Source organism: Zophobas morio, unplaced genomic scaffold (assembly GCF_036711695.1).
Source record: "Zophobas morio isolate AGI-343-1 ecotype UQ-CSIRO unplaced genomic scaffold, CSIRO_AGI_Zmor_V1 ptg001006l, whole genome shotgun sequence".
Classification (NCBI taxonomy): Eukaryota; Metazoa; Arthropoda; class Insecta; order Coleoptera; family Tenebrionidae; genus Zophobas; species Zophobas morio.
Window position 1 is genome coordinate 20,001 of NW_026973108.1, and position 10,000 is coordinate 30,000.

The 10,000-nt window shown below is 53.0% G+C and overlaps 2 non-coding genes and 1 pseudogene across 2 annotated transcripts; all 3 read left to right on the forward strand.

Annotated features, from left to right (window-relative positions):
- Positions 1-807: 807 nt before the first annotated feature.
- On the forward strand, positions 808-2,728 carry LOC135122223 (small subunit ribosomal RNA). The gene has a single exon (XR_010279289.1). It is a non-coding gene; the product is annotated as a small subunit ribosomal RNA (ribosomal RNA).
- Positions 2,729-3,595: 867 nt separating this feature from the next.
- On the forward strand, positions 3,596-3,752 carry LOC135122232 (5.8S ribosomal RNA). The gene has a single exon (XR_010279295.1). It is a non-coding gene; the product is annotated as a 5.8S ribosomal RNA (ribosomal RNA).
- A 454-nt stretch (positions 3,753-4,206) lies between these two features.
- The window catches only part of LOC135122229 (large subunit ribosomal RNA), a 9,732-nt pseudogene continuing 3,938 nt past the window's right edge, over positions 4,207-10,000 (forward strand).

Consider the following 10,000-nt stretch of genomic DNA (forward strand, 5'->3'; position numbering starts at 1 on the left):
TCTAAAAATGATAGCAGACGCTAACCGCATTGGTTTCTCTCTGTAATAAATAATGTTCAACAACGACATTATTATGTTATTCAGACCGACCCGACAAAAAGAGACGACGATACGTTCACCTTTTTAGAACGAAACGTTGCGATTACTTTTGGTGGTCGTGCCTTTAATGATTATAAGAGCGAACCTTGTATGTGTGTGTGTCTTGTTGATAATTTTGAGAATGTAGTTATCGCACCCGTCGAAAATGACCCGAAGTAGACTTGGCTCTCGGAGCGTTTGCGCCTAGAATTTCATGGAATCCTTGAGTTCCTTCATTGGGTTCGAGCTTGCCTCGAAAGACGGTCCAGCACAGCGAGATCGCGGATGCGGCGGACGTTCCATCGTCGGCGGTCCTTATGCGATCAACCTTACATTGTTGTAAACGGTGGCGTACGTTCGAATTTCACGATTCGTCGTTCGTTGCATCGAACAGCTATTAAATTTGCGTCAACTCCCTACATTCCGAGCGAGAATATATAATATACTCGTAACGTGTGCAGATTCTGTAAAGAATTCGGCACGTCTCACCGTCGCATTCTATCTAGCGAAGAGTGAGGAGAATGTTTGAACTTTTAAACCGGCGCAGGAGGTTTCCTCGCGAAACTTTTCGACCGGTATCGTTATGTATGATATTTTTCGTATATAAAACAACGAAAGAGAGAGTTAAGCGTGGCGTTACGTTCCTACGCGTTCGTTTCGCGAACACGCACTCGCGCTTTCGACGAAAGTGTAGTTTTCAGTTTCGGAGTATCCGAACGAGAACGCAGTTCCCTGGTTGATCCTGCCAGTAGTCATATGCTTGTCTCAAAGATTAAGCCATGCATGTCTCAGTACAAGCCGAATTAAGGTGAAACCGCGAAAGGCTCATTAAATCAGTTATGGTTCCTTAGATCGTACCCACATTTACTTGGATAACTGTGGTAATTCTAGAGCTAATACATGCAAACAGAGCCCCGACCGGAAACGGAAGGGGCGCTTTTATTAGATCAAAACCAATCGGTGGCGGTCTCCGTCATCGTACAACTTGGTGACTCTGAATAACTTTACGCTGATCGCACGGTCTCGCACCGGCGACGCATCTTTCAAATGTCTGCCTTATCAACTGTCGATGGTAGGTTCTGCGCCTACCATGGTTGTAACGGGTAACGGGGAATCAGGGTTCGATTCCGGAGAGGGAGCCTGAGAAACGGCTACCACATCCAAGGAAGGCAGCAGGCGCGCAAATTACCCACTCCCGGCACGGGGAGGTAGTGACGAAAAATAACGATACGGGACTCATCCGAGGCCCCGTAATCGGAATGAGTACACTCTAAACCCTTTAACGAGGATCAATTGGAGGGCAAGTCTGGTGCCAGCAGCCGCGGTAATTCCAGCTCCAATAGCGTATATTAAAGTTGTTGCGGTTAAAAAGCTCGTAGTCGAATCTGTGTCCCGCGCCGCCGGTTCATCGTTCGCGGTGTTAACTGGCGTGCCGCGGGACGTCCTGCCGGTGGGCTTAGCTCGAGAGGGCGGCCCAACTCAATCCCGCCGCGGTGCTCTTCATTGAGTGTCGAGGTGGGCCGGCACGTTTACTTTGAACAAATTAGAGTGCTTAAAGCAGGCTAAAACTTCGCCTGAATACTGTGTGCATGGAATAATGGAATAGGACCTCGGTTCTATTTTGTTGGTTTTCGGAACCCCGAGGTAATGATTAATAGGAACGGATGGGGGCATTCGTATTGCGACGTTAGAGGTGAAATTCTTGGATCGTCGCAAGACGGACAGAAGCGAAAGCATTTGCCAAAAACGCTTTCATTGATCAAGAACGAAAGTTAGAGGTTCGAAGGCGATCAGATACCGCCCTAGTTCTAACCATAAACGATGCCAGCTAGCGATCCGCCGACGTTCTTTCGATGACTCGGCGGGCAGCTTCCGGGAAACCAAAGCTTTTGGGTTCCGGGGGAAGTATGGTTGCAAAGCTGAAACTTAAAGGAATTGACGGAAGGGCACCACCAGGAGTGGAGCCTGCGGCTTAATTTGACTCAACACGGGAAACCTCACCAGGCCCGGACACCGGAAGGATTGACAGATTGAGAGCTCTTTCTTGATTCGGTGGGTGGTGGTGCATGGCCGTTCTTAGTTGGTGGAGCGATTTGTCTGGTTAATTCCGATAACGAACGAGACTCTAGCCTGCTAAATAGGCGTATTTCGACATCCCAAAGGCCCGCCGGTCTCGGGTTCGCCCGTTGGCCGTGCGCGGTTTTTACTGTCGGCGTACAAACAATTCTTCTTAGAGGGACAGGCGGCTTCTAGCCGCACGAGATTGAGCAATAACAGGTCTGTGATGCCCTTAGATGTTCTGGGCCGCACGCGCGCTACACTGAAGGAATCAGCGTGTCCTCCCTGGCCGAGCGGCCCGGGTAACCCGCTGAACCTCCTTCGTGCTAGGGATTGGGGCTTGCAATTGTTCCCCATGAACGAGGAATTCCCAGTAAGCGCGAGTCATAAGCTCGCGTTGATTACGTCCCTGCCCTTTGTACACACCGCCCGTCGCTACTACCGATTGAATGATTTAGTGAGGTCTTCGGACCGGTACGCGGTGGCGTTTCGGCGTCGCCGATGTCGCTGGGAAGATGACCAAACTTGATCATTTAGAGGAAGTAAAAGTCGTAACAAGGTTTCCGTAGGTGAACCTGCGGAAGGATCATTAACGTGTCTCGAACACACGCACTGTCTTTACACAGACACACACACCATCGTCTGATCGTGTTGTTGTTGTCGTGCGAAGTATGTCGCGTCCGTGGACGACGTACACGCTCGATCTAACATCTAAAGACGTCTGCGGCGTAGACGACGGCACGTCCAGCCTTTAGCGGTGCCGTCGCGCGTTTCCGAAGCGCGTTCTCTTCTCTTCTCTCGTCCCACGTGGGGATCGGTGCGAAAGAGGAAACGCGTCTAAGAGACGGCGTCACGCGACGTCCTCGAACTATTGAATCGTCCAGAGTCGGATTAGGCGTCATGCCGATGCGAACTCGCGGCGCCGGTCCTTTACGCGCGTTCGTCGTGCGATCGGGCAGACGGCATTTCGGGCACCTTGATCCGCTAAAGAACCTCAAAGAGTTCGATTCGGATCGCAGGTTTCGTAAGTACGTGCGGGGCGTTTCGTGCGCCTTTGCTCGTCTTCGTTACCGTGGGTTTTAAATGATTTTCGCCCGGCCGACGGGTTCGGCTCGATGCCGCCGTTCTCGTCGAGACGATTCGAAACGTCGTTCGAGACGCTCCTAGGAAGCGCCGTTTGACGAAATCACACCTAGTTTGTTTGGTTAAGTGATCGTTGTGCGGTTGAGCTTCTGCTTTAGAAAAGGAGATCAAGTCTTGCGACTAACAAAAAAAAAAGAGAGAGAGGAAAAGATGGAATTAGTAAGACGACACGTCGTTCGAAAGTTTCTCTTTTCTTTTTTTTTCTTTTTTTATCTTAATAAACAATCGAAACCGAGAGAATTTCGACGCAGAACGTTCCAGGCCGTCGCGAGGCGAGCCGGAGAGAACGTGCGTCTTAATGTATATTCTAAAAGATTACCCTGAACGGTGGATCACTTGGCTCGTGGGTCGATGAAGAACGCAGCTAATTGCGCGTCAACTTGTGAACTGCAGGACACATGAACATCGACATTTCGAACGCACATTGCGGTCCTCGGATAAACTGTTCCCGGACCACTCCTGGCTGAGGGTCGTGTCAATTTCAAAGACTGCTCGGTTCGCCTCGTTTGAGAAAGCGTGGCGTTCGTCGGAGCGAGTTGGATGTTTTTTAGACGCGTGCCGTTGGAGGTCGATGTCGAGACGACTTACGTAACGTTCGTTCGTTTCGAGTACGATCCGGCGTACGCGACATCCGGAGACGCGATAGCGGCCCGTCGGGGTGACGTGTCGGACTTTCTTTTCGAAGGAGTTCGTCGTCGTCCTTCGACGGGCGGATCAGCAGACGTAAAGCACAAAACGATCGACTTTCGACGGCCATAACGGCGTTGATTTTGTCGAACGATGCGACCGTCGTGTCCGAGGCGTGCGTGACGTATCTCGCGACGACGTCAGGTCGCTGTTCGACGAAAGACCGTAAAGGCCGCGTCGACGACGTGCCATGATCGTTTGCGTATTAAAATGATCCATTTCCAGATCTATTCGATCTTGCGACCTCAGAGCAGGTGAGACTACCCGCCGAATTTAAGCATATTATTAAGCGGAGGAAAAGAAACTAACTAGGATTCCCTCAGTAGCGGCGAGCGAACAGGGAAGAGCCCAGCACCGAATCCCGCGGCCGAAACCGGACGCCGGGAAATGTGGTGTTAGGGAGGGTCCGTCATCCCGAAATCGTGCGGCGCGTCCAAGTCCATCTTGAACGGGGCCACAGCCCATAGAGGGTGCCAGGCCCGTAGTGACCGCTGCCGGTGACGGGAGGATCTCTCCTCAGAGTCGGGTTGCTTGAGAGTGCAGCCCTAAGTGGGTGGTAAACTCCATCTAAGGCTAAATATGACCACGAGACCGATAGCGAACAAGTACCGTGAGGGAAAGTTGAAAAGAACTTTGAAGAGAGAGTTCAATAGTACGTGAAACCGTTCAGGGGTAAACCTGAGAAACCCGAAAGGTCGAAAGGGGAGATTCAGCGTGTCTCGATCGTGGCGCTGGGCGGTCGCGTGACGGACGGCGTACGCGTCGTCTGCGCCTTCCGTCCTCCGAACTGCGATCGAACGCGTGCACTTCTCCCCCTGTAGGACGTCGCGATCCGTTGGGTGCCGGTCTGAGGCCCGCGGTGGAGCCCGTTCGGACGGTTCGCCGTTTCCGAACGAACCCGCGGTGTTTCCCGGTCGGCTCGCTCGACGGTATAAAGATGGCGCGAGGCCGCCGCTAGTTCGGCGTCCGCCCTACGGCAAGCGCTCTCGTCGCGACGGTGATCGGACCTGGTGCCGGTCCCGTCCCCGGGTGGCTGTTGGCTGTGGGTCGTCGGACAGACCTCGTCTTCTTTTAGAACGCCGATCTGCGACGCTATAGCTTTGGGTACTTTCAGGACCCGTCTTGAAACACGGACCAAGGAGTCTAGCATGTGCGCGAGTCATTGGGACATTACTAAACCTAAAGGCGCAATGAAAGTGAAGGTCCGCCTTGCGCGGACCGAGGGAGGATGGGCGGTCGTTACGGCTGCCGCCTCGCACTCCCGGGGCGTCTCGTTCTCATCGCGAGAAGAGGCGCACCAAGAGCGTACACGCTGGGACCCGAAAGATGGTGAACTATGCCTGGTCAGGACGAAGTCAGGGGAAACCCTGATGGAGGTCCGTAGCGATTCTGACGTGCAAATCGATCGTCGGAACTGGGTATAGGGGCGAAAGACTAATCGAACCATCTAGTAGCTGGTTCCCTCCGAAGTTTCCCTCAGGATAGCTGGCGCTCATAGCGCACGAGTTTCATCCGGTAAAGCGAATGATTAGAGGCATTGGGGTCGAAACGGCCTCAACCTATTCTCAAACTTTAAATGGGTGAGATCTCCGGCTTGCTCGAACTATTGAAGCCGCGAGACTCGAATCAGAGTGCCAAGTGGGCCATTTTTGGTAAGCAGAACTGGCGCTGTGGGATGAACCAAACGCCGAGTTAAAGCGCCTAAATCGACGCTTATGGGATACCATGAAAGGCGTTGGTAACTTAAGACATCAGGACGGTGGCCATGGAAGTCGGAATCCGCCAAGGAGTGTGTAACAACTCACCTGCCGAAGTTACTAGCCCTGAAAATGGATGGCGCTGAAGCGTCGTGCTTATACTCGGCCGTCAGCGGCATGTGCGGTCCGGTGGCCTCTGGTCACGGGCCATGAAGCCCTGACGAGTAGGAGGGTCGCGGCGGTGAGCGCAGAAGGACTGGCCGTGAGGCCGTCTGGAGCCGCCGTCGGTGCAGATCTTGGTGGTAGTAGCAAATACTCCAGCGAGGCCCTGGAGGACTGACGTGGAGAAGGGTTTCGTGTGAACAGCCGTTGCACACGAGTCAGTCGATCCTAAGCCCTAGGCGAAAGCCGATGTCGATGTGGTGTAGATTTGTCGTTGGTCACAAACACGACCTCCAGAGCCGTGGTGACGTGAACGTACGGATTGTGCACACACCCGTTGGGCGAAAGGGAATCCGGTTCCTATTCCGGAACCCGGCAGCGGAACCGCTTATAATTCGGGCCCTCGCAAGAGAGTTCGTCGGGGCAACCCAAAAGGACCCGGAGACGCCGTCGGGAGATCCGGGAAGAGTTTTCTTTTCTGCATGAGCGTTCGAGTTCCATGGAATCCTCTAGCAGGGAGATATGGTTTGGAACGCGAAGAGCACCGCAGTTGCGGCGGTGTCCGGATCTTCCCCTCGGACCTTGAAAATCCGGGAGAGGGCCACGTGGAGGCGTCGCGCCGGTTCGTACCCATATCCGCAGCAGGTCTCCAAGGTGAAGAGCCTCTAGTCGATAGAATAATGTAGGTAAGGGAAGTCGGCAAATTGGATCCGTAACTTCGGGATAAGGATTGGCTCTGAGGATCGGGGCGTGTCGGGCTTGTCGGGGAAGCGGGTCGCGGCTGACGTGCCGGGCCTGGGCGAGGTGAAGCGTTGCCGTTTCGGCGGAAACGTCGGATCCGAGCCCGGTCCCGTGCCTTGGCCTCCCGCGGAACCGTCTTGCTACGAGGCTCCGGGTGCGCCCGAAAGGGCGTCCGGATGTCCTCTTCGGCCGCCATTCAACGGTCAGCTCAGAACTGGCACGGACCGGGGGAATCCGACTGTCTAATTAAAACAAAGCATTGCGATGGCCCCAGCGGGTGTTGACGCAATGTGATTTCTGCCCAGTGCTCTGAATGTCAACGTGAAGAAATTCAAGCAAGCGCGGTGCACGGACGTGTTTAACATCGCTCCGTGAAATTTGTGTTAGTGCCGTGTTAAAAGTGTTGTGTTTTTGTTAGTTGTGGTACCAATCTGTGCGTCTCGTGGCAAGTGTTCTTTTAAAATCTATTTCGCGCGAATCGGCCCATGGGTTTCGGAAATATTCAATTTTAAATGCCTTTAAATACGGCTCCACTATCTTTTTAATTCCCTTCTTTTATTCGTTTCTTTGACGGGGCTTGGTGATAGCAGCCAAGTCTCGATAAGAAGGCAAGTTTTTAGTATTTCATATCTGTTTCGGGGAGATAGTGTCAATACCGGGGCTGTTCCATAATTCCGTCACCTACCGGGTCGTGTTGTTATTCATTTCCAACTTCTCTTTCAGCGTCTTTCCATCATACGGCGCCAGGACCTTTGGGGATCATTTTGGTCAGTACCGGTCGCGGTACTTTAAAAATTTTAAGGTCAGATTTGGCCGCCCCGCGAAATTTGAGCGTCGCGACGCCCCCGACGCCGACCGACGCCGCCGCGACGCCGCACATATTCGGACTCCCAGAGGCCTGGGGAGTCCGAATATAGCATTATCTTGACTTCGACGCCCGCGACGCCCGCGACGCCCAGTCCAGGAGTGCGAAACTTCGCCCCCTGGACCGATTTCGTCCGCGAAAAAACTCTGGCGTATATTATTCGACCTCGCGAGCCTCTTTATGACATCATTATCGGGAACGGACTTACCGTTTTTCGTCAAGACGATCTAGACGATCCGCTTCGGCCTCCAGCGTTTTTTTTTTTGGGATAGGCGTTCTTTCACCCCCTCGCCTTTCTTATTTATTCCCATTTCTGTCCGTATTTCCTGTGCGGGCGTAGTCGATTGGTTCCTGCAACAATTGAATTTCTTCATTATTATTATTGTCCTCTATTCTTATTGTAATTTTAACGTGTCACAGTTTGTGTATGATATATAGTCTTATCGTGTTATATGTGTATTGTTCCCTTTTCGTGTTATTTGACAAGTATCTTTTGATACAAACCCTGTATAGGAGTGCCACAGCATGCCGGTGAAACCTATCAATAACAAAAAGGGGGTCGAGAAATCAAATCCCGGCCCCTCACCGCTTGCAACTAATCGGCCTAGCAAAACCCCCCCCCTAAAATCTTCAACCAGCTCGCCACACGTATGTGATCAATGCGAGAGAGCATTTCCCACTGCCCTTAACTTGGGCACCCACAAGAGAACCTGTGGGATGAGCAAGCGAACCCGCTGCCAGTTCTGCAAACTGAATTTTTCCAACTTTCAGGCAGTAAGGCAGCACGAACGACGGGCTCACACCGAGCTATACCAGAAAGATCTAGCTGCTAGATTACCCAAGTCGGACGTCGAACTGTTTACCACCCTAGCAAGAATCGAAGCCTCGGCGGTCCAAGGCAAACCCTTCCTTGAGCTGATGACCGCCCAAACTGGACTCACCGTCCATCAGGTGAGACATCGTAGGGAGAAGCCCGCTTACAAGCAGTACCTGGAGAGAGCAAAGAAGGAAGTCTCGGCGGAGAATAGGAAATTTTATGCCCTTAAGGCGCCGGTCCTGGCGGGGCCAACGTCTGCGGGTTCCTCATCTTCCGCTCCGACGCTTCTCGCTCCTGCTGTTTCGTCCACCAACAACTCTCCGGTCTCTCAGTCAGTGACCAGCACTGGCTCTTCTCCCCCGCCTGTCGACACGGTTGCTGTCGTCAACTTAGTGACCCAGGCGATCGACCCAGTTGTAAACACCGACTCCGACTTGGTAACGGCCGAACATCTTGCCGAAGTGTCAGTGGCAACTACACCTCCCGCTGCGACACTGTCTGGTACAACGCTCCCGTCTACGCAAGCTCCACCTTCGTGCCCCCCTACACCACGCGCAATCCGCGCTATGCGTCGGAATCTGCGCCGGGGCTCGGACGATACTCCTCTCGCTGCACCACGTAGCCTGCATACACTGCAAGAGTCTCCATCTGATGAACGTCCGGAATCTCCCCCTTCACAGGGTCCAGACCATCAAATCATGCAGGTAGAGGCTGTGGTGCATGATCAACCCGAACCCGTCATCCCCGCTATAGAGACTGCCGGTCCCGTTAAACGCAAACTAGTTCTGCGGGATTCGCCTGTCGCAACTAATTCCCCCCCGTCTCGTCTCGATAACGCCGGCGCGCACCTAGAACGGATCTCCGGAACGAGTCATACTCCTCGCCGGCCATCTTTGGCTCGAAGCGACAGTTTTCCAGAGATCGTTCTCACGCCTAATCCTGAAACGATCCCACAGAGTGCCTTCTCGAAGACATATCTGGGGTGCGTACGAGACAAGGATGCATCCGCCCTTGCTCGGGAACTGGCGCAGTTAGCGCTGGTTACTCCTCATTCCGAGCTTCCCGCTACCATCGATGCGTGGATTAAAAATAATATAAAATCGGGCTCCAAGAACGGCAGATCGAAACCCCAGAACAACAACAAGAGGCCGCCCAAAAACTATGGCCAAACTAAGACCGGCAACAACGCCCGGGCCAGCACTTATAAAAAGGCTCAAGACCTTTATAACAAAAACAAAAAGTCGCTGGCCGATCGAATTCTAAGGGGCAAGAGTCTTCAAGAGGAAGAATTATATCCTAAACTTGCCGATGTTGAGGGGTTGTTTAAGTCTCTTTTAGAATCCAGTTCCCCGCAGGACGAGGAACCAGTGGATGTCGTGGCTAGGAAGATGGACACGTTCCGCCCTATTACTACCGAGGATGTGAAATTTGCCAAAAAGAACTGGCCCCACTCGGCCCCCGGCCCTGATGGAATTGACACATCCGACGTAAAACGTGTCCACGATGACGTATTGGCGACCCTGTTTACCATCCTCCTTGATTTCAAATTTGTTCCCGCTGGCTGGCGCGAGGCCAGGACCACCCTTATTTATAAAGACGGTCCCAGGGACGATCCCAAAAATTGGCGGCCAATAACTATCGGTGCCGCCACCCAGCGTCTGTTTCATAGGATCCTTGCGAACCGCCTCAAGGATTCCCTCTCCTTAAGCTCATTCCAGAGAGGCTTTTTGGACGTTGACGGAACCCTCGCAA